The sequence below is a fragment of the Psammomys obesus genome, unplaced genomic scaffold (assembly GCF_907164565.1).
Source record: "Psammomys obesus unplaced genomic scaffold, mPsaObe1.curated_primary_1811, whole genome shotgun sequence".
Classification (NCBI taxonomy): Eukaryota; Metazoa; Chordata; class Mammalia; order Rodentia; family Muridae; genus Psammomys; species Psammomys obesus.
The window spans coordinates 13,851,742-13,862,936 of NW_026585742.1; the positions used below are offsets into that span (position 1 = coordinate 13,851,742).

The window sequence follows — 11,195 nt, forward strand, 5'->3', positions numbered from 1 at the left end:
ATCTGAGAAACTTCTAATTGCAGATTATAATTAACACAATAACTTACAACTGACTAAAGTGTCAAGAATTTTTTTAAATGCAAAATGATCAATTATAAATGGATTTCACCATGCAATACCCTCCTTGTCCCTTCCAGTCCTGAATCATAGTGGAAGTGGGACAAAAAGAATTTAAGTGCATGAGGTGGTACATTACTACAAGAAAACATCATCTTCTTGACATAGGAGGGCAGCTGCATTCATGAACTCATAAGGATTACAACAGCATGTACAAAACCTTTGCAAACCCAAGCCAGACCAAATCCCTGCAAGAAAAGGGGAGTTGGGCACACAATCACACCTCAAACTTTGAAGCTATTGGCAATTGTTAGCTGCCAGTTTTTTTTTCTAAGAGTATAGCCACTAGTAGGCAATCGCTCTTTAGTTGAAGACCAGATATGGGCAGCATAAAATTGGTATTGAAGAATTTTTTTTTAATTGCACAAAACAGCATCTTCAAAAGTGGAACAGGGAAAACTAGATAACCCATTCAAAAGAATAAAACTACACACACACACACACACACACACACACACCACACACACACACACACACACACACACACTATATATATATATATATATATATATATATATATATATATATATATATATAATTAGATACAAAAATTAGATCCAATTATGGCCAACTGTTGGGCAGAATGTATGGAATCTTATGTAAGAAGTGGGAAATAGTAAGATCAGGAGAGGACAGGAACTCCACAAGGAAAGCAACAGAACAAGAAAATTTGAACACAGGGGTCTTTCCAGAGACTCATACTCCAGCCAAGTACCAGGCATAACCTAGAACCCCTGCACAGATGTAGCCCATAGCAGTTCAGTGTCCAAGTGGGTTACATAGTAATGGGAAGAGGGACTGCCTCTGACATAATCTGATTGGCCTGCTCTTTGATCACCTCACCCTGAGGGGGGAGCAGCCTTACCAGGCCACAGAAGATGACAATGCAGCCACTCCTGATGAGATTTGATAGACTAAGATCAGAAGGAAGGAGAGGAGAACCTCCCCTATCAGTGGACTTGAGGAGGGGCATGCATGAAGAAGGGGGGAGGGTGGGACCGGGAGGGCAGGAGAGAGGAGCTTATGGGGAGATACAAAGTGAATAAAGTGTAATTAATAAAAAACAAAAATAAAGATCATAGAAAGAAAAAGAATTAGATCCAAGAATATCAAAGACCTCAATACCCAAAACACTAAAAATGCCAGGAAAAGAAAAAAAAAAAAAAAGAAAAGAAAGAAAGAAAGAAAGAAAGAAAGAAAGAAAGAAAGAAAGAAAAGCAAAATAAAACATAGGCAGTACCTTACAAGGTATAAGTATAGAAAAGTGAGAGACTAGAAGTTAGACTTCCTGGTAGGCAAACAGGGAGAGGGTCCAACACTACATAAAAAAAGGTAGAAAATTCCCAAGATGGCTACCTTCCTCTTCACCATTCTGAGGTAAGATAAAATCCTGGCAGCTTAAAACAAAGGCCTTTCAGGTAGTCTCCCACCAGCAGGCCCCCTGCTGACAAACTGGATCAGCAAGATCAAGGCCTAATCAGGACATAATACACAACAGTTCTGGGTCAATAAACTATCTAGGCTCTCTTCAAACTGACCCACCCTGAATTAGGGGAGGAAAACTCTTTAGAGGCCAACCCTAGAGAAGACAGTACATTTTTCAGATTTGTCCCTGCTCTGCTTTGCAGAGGGTTTTTTTGTCTGTGTCTGTCATATATATGTTTCCTCACCCCAGAAAAATTCCTTTTCAATTGCTGATTCTGTCTGTGGTAGTTGAGATTTCTCTGTGGCTACCTGTTGTGCTTCAGATTTTTCTTGTGTTTTAATTCTTCAACTGGCAGAAAAAATGACCGTGATCAAGACCCCTAGACTGTATCATTTTGAGGGCCCATCACAGATTTCTTCTGAAAATTGTATCAAAAGGACTTTCTGAAAAGGATTCCATTGGCCAAGGGATTAAAGCCACCAACTGACATGTGGGACCTCATAAAACTATAAACCTTCAGTCCAGCTAAGGAAACAATCAATTATGTAAAGAAAAAGAAGACAAAGATGAAGAAGAAGAGGAGGAGGAGGAGGAGGAGGAGGAGGAGGAGGAGCTGCTCACTGAACAGGAAAACTTTGCCTTTCCAAGCTTCACTTCTGAAAGAGGATTAATATCCAGAATATAGGACTGTCCAAGATGGCAGCGCCAGTAGCACACTGTGTCTGCTCAGCAGGACAGCAGTGACTGCACAGCGACCAACAGACCAAACTGTGGGCCTCAAAACACCAGTTTCCAGTGTTTCCCAGATGGGAGGAGACCCCACAGTGAGGGAAACAAACAGTCCAACCTCAGGTAACCTGGCTAATCACAGGAAAGGTTTCCAGGTTCCCACCTACACACAATCTCCAGCATATAGCCACATACCTGTGTGCTGCTCTCACTGCTCCAGACTGAACTGTAGGTCCCAAAACACCAGAATCTTGGCCTCCCAGGTGAGAGGAGACTCCACAGTGAAGAAAACAAGTGGTTCAACCTCAGGTCACCCGGCTAATCCCCAGCAAAGTTCCCTGGTTCCTGCCAGAACGCTGTCTGCAGCATCTAGCCACACGTCTGCAGACTGCTCTGACCAGCCCATGAATACCTTCTGGGGACTGGAGCAAGCAGCTCCAATCTCAGGCCTCCTGACACCTGGGAGCAGCCCCAGATGCTGCTCCAAAGCTCAATCCATCTCCCTCAGGAATCTGACCAGACCTCTGGGCTCCCTAGTTCTCCAAGGTGGCTGCACTCACAAAGCACAGTGTCTGAGCACAGTGTCTGGGCAGCTGCAGCTTATTATCCTCAGAGCAAAAAGCCAGTAGTGGGGTGGCTACCTCCAGAACTTTCTCTGGTGAGAAAAGAGGTGCTGTGCTCCTTAGGAGCCAGGTGGTCCACAGGATCATACATCTGAGGAGAGCCTCAGACAATTCCCTAAGAACCACCTGCCAGTCTGAGACCATACTGACCAATCTGAGGAGGGCTTCTGCAAGAACATCCAGCTTCATGCCCAAAGCTCTTCTTGTATGTGCCCCTCAATCGCCAGAACTTCAGCAAGTACCAGAAAGTACCAGTCAATGCAAGAGATGGCTAAAGGCCAATAAAAAAAATTCAGCAAAAGCCACAGCAATATGGCATCTCCAGAACCCAGTTATCCCAAGGCAAGCAACCCTAGATACCCTAACAAATGTGAAACACAATAAAATGACCTTAAGTCTGTGCTTATGAAGATGATAATAGAGGGAATGAATAAACTCTGTTTAAAAAAAATACAGGAAGATACAGTCAAACAGATTGAGACCTTTAGAGAGGCCTGTAGAGAGAGGAAATTAATAAATCACTCAATGATATGCAGAAAAATGCAAACAGGTGAAGGAATTAAACAAATCATTTAAAGAAATATAGAAAAACACAAACAGGTGAAGAAAATCAATAAAATGGTTCAAGATGTGAAGATGGAAATGGAAACAAGAAAGCACAAACTATGGATATCCTGGAAAGAGAACTTAGAGAAGAAAACAGAAGCTTATAGAAGTAAGCATTGCCAACAGAATACAAAATATGGAGAAAAGAATCTCGGGTAATATGCTGGCAAGGCTATGGAGAAGGGGGAACACTCCTCCATTGCTGGTGGGAGTACAAACTTGTACAACCTCTCTGGAAATCAATCTGGTGCTTTCTCAGAAAACTGGGAATAGTTCTACCTCAAGATCCAGCTATACCACTGCTGGGCATATACCAAAAAAGATGCTCCACCATTCAACAAGAACATTTGCTCAACATGTTCATAACACCTTTATCTCTAATAGCCAGAAACTGGAAACAACCTAGATGTCCCCCAACCAAAGAATGGAAACAGAATTTGTGGTAGATTTACACAGTGGAATACTACTCAGCTATTAAAAACAAAGAAATCATGAAATTTGCAGGCAAATAAATAAAACTAGAAAAGATCCTGAGTGAGGTACCCCAGACACACAACACACAGTGCACATGGTATGCACTCACTTATAAGTAGATATTAGACCTGCAGTACAGTATAACCATACTACAATTCACAGTCCCAGAGAAGACAAGGAGGGCCCAAGGGAGAGTGCCAGAATATCACTCAGAAAGGGAAATAGAATAGACAGCAGAAGTAGATGACGATAGGGAACTGGACAGGACATGAATTGGGGAGAAAAACAAGGGTGGGAATCAGATGTGGGGAGAATGGGGAGGGAAGGAAAGAGGGCTAGGAACAAGAAGAGAAATGAGGGGAGACATCTCTTTGTCAGGCTGGAGGCTTACATCAGGGTAGGCTCCTGGGAGGACAGGGGTATGATGCTAGCTGAGACTCCTAACAGGGAGATATGAGGAGTGCAGTGATCACCTAGCAGGTAGGACCAGTGGAAAGTGGAGAACAACAACCCACTGACAAAACCTGTGATCCAAAATTACCCTGCCTGAAAGAAGTGCAGGGATAAGGAAGGAACAAAGATTGAGGGAAAGTCCAACCAGTAATTGGGCCAACCTGAGACCCACACCATGGTAGAGAGCCAGTACCTGACACTGAAAATGATACTTTGCTGTGCACGCAGACAGGAGCTTAACTTGACTGTAGTCTGGGAGGCTCCAGCCAGCAGTGGATGGAGACAGATGCAGGCACTTGCAGCCAAGCATGGGGCGGAGCTCTGGGGGTCCTGTGGAAGTGTTGGGGAAAAGATGGAAGGACCTGGAGGGGACAGGCACCTCACAAGAAGACCAACAGAGGCAACTAACCCAGTCCCACAGAGGCTTTCACAAACTGAGACATCAACTAAGGAACATGCATGATGTGGAATTAGGCCCCCTACACAAAGGTAACCAATGAGCTACTTGGTCTTCATATGGGTTGCCTTGCAAGAGAATGTGGGGTAGGGTGGGGGAGTCTAAAATGGACTCTGTTGCCTGCTTTTGGATAACATCCCCCTGGTAGGGCTGCCTTACCTAGACTCAGAGGATGAAGATATGCTCAGTTCTGATGTGACTTGATATTGTGGGGAAGGTTGAAACTGGTAGAGGGGGACTTTCCTTTTCTGGAGGGAAAGGGAAAGGAAAAGAAGGGAGAAGGGGGAGGAGAGGAGGGAGAGGGCACCCTTGGAGTATAAAATAAATTAAAAAAAATCTTCAGTGTAAAAGATACAATGAAAGAAATTGATGCATCCATCAAAGAAAATGTTAAATCTAAACTCCTGACACAATACATCCAAGAAATCAAGGACACCATGAAAAGACAAAATGTAACAATAATAGAAACAGAGGATGAGAAGATTCCCGGCTCCAAGGTCCAGAAAATATTTTCAACAAAATTGCAGAAGAAAATTATTCCAATCCAAAGAAAGAGATAAGCATACAAGAAGCTTATAGAATAGCAAATAGATTAGACCAGAAAAGAAAATCCTCCCACCACATAATAATCAAAACACCAAATTTACAGAACAAAAAAAAATATATTAAAAGTTGCAAGGGGAAAATGACAACTAATGTATAATAGCAAGCCTATCAAAATCACACCTAACTTTTCAGCAGACACCAGAAAACCCAGAAGGACCTGGAAAGATGTCTTGCAAACCATAAGAGACCACAGACACAAGTCCAGATTACAACACCCAGGAAAACTTTCAATTGCCATATATAGAGAAAACAAGATATTCCACGAAAGAATCAAATTAAACAATATGTATGTGCAAGCCCAGCCCTATAGAAGATACTAGAAGGAAAACTCCTACCTGAAGAGGTTAACTACACCCAAAAAAAAAAAAAACCCACAGTATATAAATAACTTCACTATAGCAAAACCAAAAGTACACTAGCATACAAATACACGACCAGAACCAACATCAAAATAAAAAGAACTAATATTCACTGGTCATTAATCTCTCTCAACACCAAGGCACTCAAATCTCCAATAAAAGGTCACAGAATAACAGAATGAATGCGTAAACAAGACCCAACATTATGATGCATAGAAGAAATATACCTCAGCCACAAAAATAGACATTATCTGAGAGTAAAGGGCTGAAAGAAGGTTTTTTAAAGCAAACACCCAAGAAGCAAGCTAGAGTAGCTATTCTAAAATCTAATAAAATTAACTTTCAGACAAAATTAATCAAAAAAGATGAGGAAGGACACTTTATACTCACCAAAAAAGAATTCCACCAAGTACATATCTCAATCCTGAAAAGTTATGCTCCAAATAAAATGGCACCCACATTTGTAAAAGAAACATTAATAAAACTTAAACCACACATAGATCTCCACACATTAATAGTGGGAGACTTCAACACCCCATTCTCACAAAAGGAGAGATCAATGAAACAGAAACTAAACAGAGAAATATGACACTAACAGATGTTATAAATCAAATGGACCTAACAGACATCTACAGAACTTTTCAACCAAACGCAAAAGAATAGACCTTCCTCTTAACATCTCACAGAACCTTCTCCAAAACTGACCATATAGTCTGTCACAAAGCAAGCCTCAACGGATACAAGAAGATTGAAATAATACCTATCAGACCACCATAGACTAAAGCTGGACCTCAACATCAACAAAAATGACAAAGAGCCAACACACACATGAAAATCAAACAACTCTCTACTCAAGGACAAGGAGGTCAGGGAAGAAAGAAAGGAAAGAAAGAAAGAAAGAAAGAAAGAAAGAAAGAAAGAAAGAAAGAAATTAAAATTCAATGAAAATGAAGGTACACATACCCAAACTTAAGTCACACAATAAAAGCAGTGCTAAGAAGGAGGGTTCATAGCACTAAGTGCCTTTATAAAAAGATTGGAGACCATCTCATACAACTTAGTGAACAGCACTAGAAAAAAAAAAAAGAAACAAACAAACAAACACACCCAAGAGGAGTACATAATCAAACTCAGGGTTAAAATTAATAACCTAGAAACAAAGAAAACAATTCAAATAATCTTTGAGAAAATCAACAAGATAGACAAGCCCTTAGCCAAACTAACTAAAAGGCAGAGAAACACTATCCAAATCAACAAAAATCAGAAATGAAAATGGGGACACAACAACAGACACTGAGGAAATCCAAAAATATCTTACTTCAAAAGTATATACAACATAAAATTTAAAAATAAAAAATTTAATGGACAATTTTCTTGACATATTACACTTACCAAAGTTGAACCAAGATCAGGTAAATAAATAATTCTATATCCCCTAAGGAAACTGAAGCAGTCATCAAAAACCTCCCAACCAAAACAAGCCCAGTGACGGATGATTTCAGCATAGAATTCTAACAGACTTTTAAAGAAGAGCTAAAAATAATACTCTTCAAATTATTCCACAAAATAGAACATTACCAAACTTATTCTATGAGGCCATAGTTACCTTGATACCTAAAGAATACAAAGACCCAACAAAGAAAGAGAATTTCATACCAATTTATCTTATGAACATTGGCACAAAAATGTTCAATAAAATACTCACAAACCAGAAGGGAGAGAGGTTGGGACTGGGAGGGAAGAAAGGATGTAAAGTGAGTAAAATAAATAAATGAAGAAAAAAAAAAGAAGCTCTACTCAGTTTACTATTGGATGGACTTACTGACTGGGTTATTTGAGGTATTTGTTATTCAAATTTTGTATTTCTTTATGTATCTTCAATATTAATCACATATGATACATAGTTGTGAATAAATTTCCCTCTATTAAAAAAAAAACATACTCACAAACTGAATTCAAGAACATATCAAAAATCTCATTCACCATGACCAAGTAGGCTTCATCCCAGGCACGAAGAGGTGGTTCAATATACAGAAATCTATCAATGTAATCCACCATATAAACAAACTAAAAGAAAAAAAGCCAACATGATCATCTCCTTAGATGCTGAAAAAGCATTTAACAAAACCTAATAGCTGTTCATGTTTAAAGTCATGGAGAGATCAGGGACACAAAGCACACACCTAAACATAATAAGGGCAATATACAGCAAGCTTATAGACAACATCAAACTAAATGGGGAGAAATTTAAATCAATTCCACTGAAACCAGGGACAAGACAAGGCTGCCCACTCTCTATATATCTCTTAAATATAATACTTGAAGTCCTAGCTAGAGCAATAAGACAACTAAAGGAGATCAGTGAGAATACAAATTGGAAAGGAAGAAGCCAAACTATCACTTTTCACACATGATATGATAGTATACATAAGTGATCAAAAAAATTCTAACAGAGGCTCCTACAGCTGATAAACACCTTCAGCAAAATGGCTGGATACAAAATTAACTTAAAGAAAGAAAAATGAATAGCCCTCCTGTATACAAAAGACAAACAGGCTGAGAAAGAAATTAGGGAAACAACATCCTCCACAATAGCCACAAGAAAAACAAGTTTCTTAGTGTAACTCTAACTAAGCAAGAAAGACTTGTGTGAAAAAAAGTTGAAGTCTCAAGAAAGAAATTAAAGAAGATACCATAAGATAGAAAGATCTCTGATGGTCATGGATCAGTAGGATTAACATAGTTTAAATGACCATCTTACCAAAAGCAATCTATAGATTCAGTGTAATTCCCATCAAAATACCAATCTTGAAAGAACAATTTTCAACTTCATATGGAGAAAAAAAAAAACAGAATAGCTAAAACAATCCTGTACAATAACAGATCATCTGGAAGTATCTCCATCCCTGATCTCAAGCTGTACTATAGAGCAACAGTAATAAAAACAGCATAGCAATGGCATATAAACAGGCTGGTGGATTAATGGAATCAAATTGAAGGGCCAGAAATAAGCCCACACACCTACAGATACTTGATTTTTTGACAAAGAAGCCAAAACCATACAATGGGAAAAAATATAGCATCGTCAATAAATGGAGCTGGTCTAACTGGATATCTACATGTAAAATTGCAAATAGATCCATATTTATCACTCTGCACAAAACTAAAGTCCAAGTGGATCAAAGACCAAAACATAAAACCAGACACATTAAATCTGTTAGAAGAAGTGGGGAAGAGCCTTGAACTCATTGACACTGGAGTCAACTTCCAAAACAGAACACCAATAGCTCAGGCTCTAAAATCAACAATTAATAAATGGAACTTCGGCAGTTTGAATCGCGGTATGACGGAGGAGTGGGCGCCGGGATCTCGCTGTGCGTCCGCCTGGCCTCGTCTCTTCCTTGCTTATCTGAGCTTCAGCTTCAGTCCGAGTTGGCTGGCGGTAAGGCTGGAAAGGACTCCGGAAAGGCCAAGACAAAGGCGGTTTCCCCGCTCGCAGGGAGCCGGCTTGCCCTGTGGGCTGTATTCATCAACACCTGAAATCTAGGACAACCAGCCACGGACGTGTGGGCAAGACAGCCGTGTACAGCGCAGCCATCCTGGAGTACCTCACTGCAGAGGTACTTGAATTGGCAGGAAATGCATCAAAAGACTTAAAGGTAAAGCATATTACCCCTCGTCATTCGCAACTTGCTATTCGTGGAGATGAAGAGTTGGACTCTCTGATCAAGGCTTCAATTGCTGGTGGTGGTGTCATCCCACATATCCACAAATCTATGATTGGGAAGAAAGGACAACAGAAGACCGTCTAAGGATGCCTGGATTTTTTATTATCAGGACTCTAAATATTCTTAACAGTTGTCCAGTGTTGGTGATTCCAGTGGACTGTATCTCTGTGAAAAACACAATTTTGCCTTTTTGTAATTCTATTTGAGCAAGTTGGAGGCTTAATTAGCCTTCCAGCCAACCAAATTTCTGCATTTGAGTCTTAACCATATTTAAGTGTTACTGTGGCTTCAAAGAAGCTATTGATTCTGAAGTAGTGGGGTTTTTGATTGAGTTGACTGTTTTTAAAAAACTGTTTGGATTTTAATTGTGATGCAGAAGTTATAGTAACAAACATTTGGTTTTGTACAGACATTATTTCCACTCTGGTGGATAAGCTCAATAAAGGTCATATCCCAAAAATAAATAAATAAATAAATAAATAAATAAATAAATAAATAAATAAATAAATAAATAAATGAATAAATAAATAAATAAATGGAACTTCATGAAACTGAAAGGCATCTGTAAAGTAAAGGATGCTATCAATAGAACGAAATGACTGGGAAAAGACCTTCACCAACCCTACATTTGAAAAAGGGCTAATATCCAGAAGACATGAAGAACTCAAGAAATTAAACACAAACAAACCAAATAATCCAATTTTAAAAGGGTGCAGAGCTAAACAGAGAATTCTCAACAGAGGAATATCAAATGTCTGAGAAGCTCTTAAAGAAATGCTCAACCTCCTTAGTCATCAGGGAAATGCAAATCAAAAATGACTCTGAGATTCCATCTTACATCTATCCTAATGGCTAAGACCAAAAACTCAAGTGAGTTTGTGAGGATGTGGAGAAAGGGGAACACTCCTCCACTGCTGGTGGGAGTGCAAACTAGTACAACCACATTGGAAATCAAATCTGGTGCTTCTTCAGAAAATTGGGAAAAACTCTACCTCAAGATCCAGCTATATCCCTACTAGGTATATATCCAAAAGATGTTCCACAATACAACAAGGACATTTGCTCAGCTGTGTTCATAGCAGCTTTATTCATAATAGCCAGAAACTAGAAACAACCTAGGTGTCCCTCAACTGAAGAATGGATTAAGAAACTGTGGTACATCTACACAATAGAATACTATTCAGCTATTCAAAAGAAGGAAATCATGAAATTGCAGGCAAATGAACAGATCTGGAAAAGATCATCCTGAGTGGGGTAACCCAGACCCAGAAAGACACACATGATATATACTAACTTTTAAGCTAATATTAGCCATACAATACAGGATAGTCATACTACAATCCACAGACCCAAAGAAGGTTAGTAACAAGGACTCTAGGGAGGATGTTTAATTCTCATTCATAAAAGCAAATAGAATAGACACTGGACATGGTTTAAGACAGGAAACAGGATGGAAGCCTTCCAAAGATGTCCTCTGAAAAACTCCACCCAAAAGAGTATCAAAGCAGATGCTGAGACTCACAACCAAACTTTGGGCAGAGCACTGGGAGTCTAATAGAATAATGGAGGGATAGAAGGACCCAGAGAGGACAGGAGTTCCACAAGAAGGCCAACATA

General features: G+C 39.5%; 1 pseudogene; it reads left to right on the forward strand.

Annotated features, from left to right (window-relative positions):
* Window positions 1-1,465: 1,465 nt before the first annotated feature.
* LOC129670526 (histone H2A.Z-like) lies at window positions 1,466-9,670 on the forward strand (annotated as a pseudogene).
* Window positions 9,671-11,195: the final 1,525 nt, after the last annotated feature.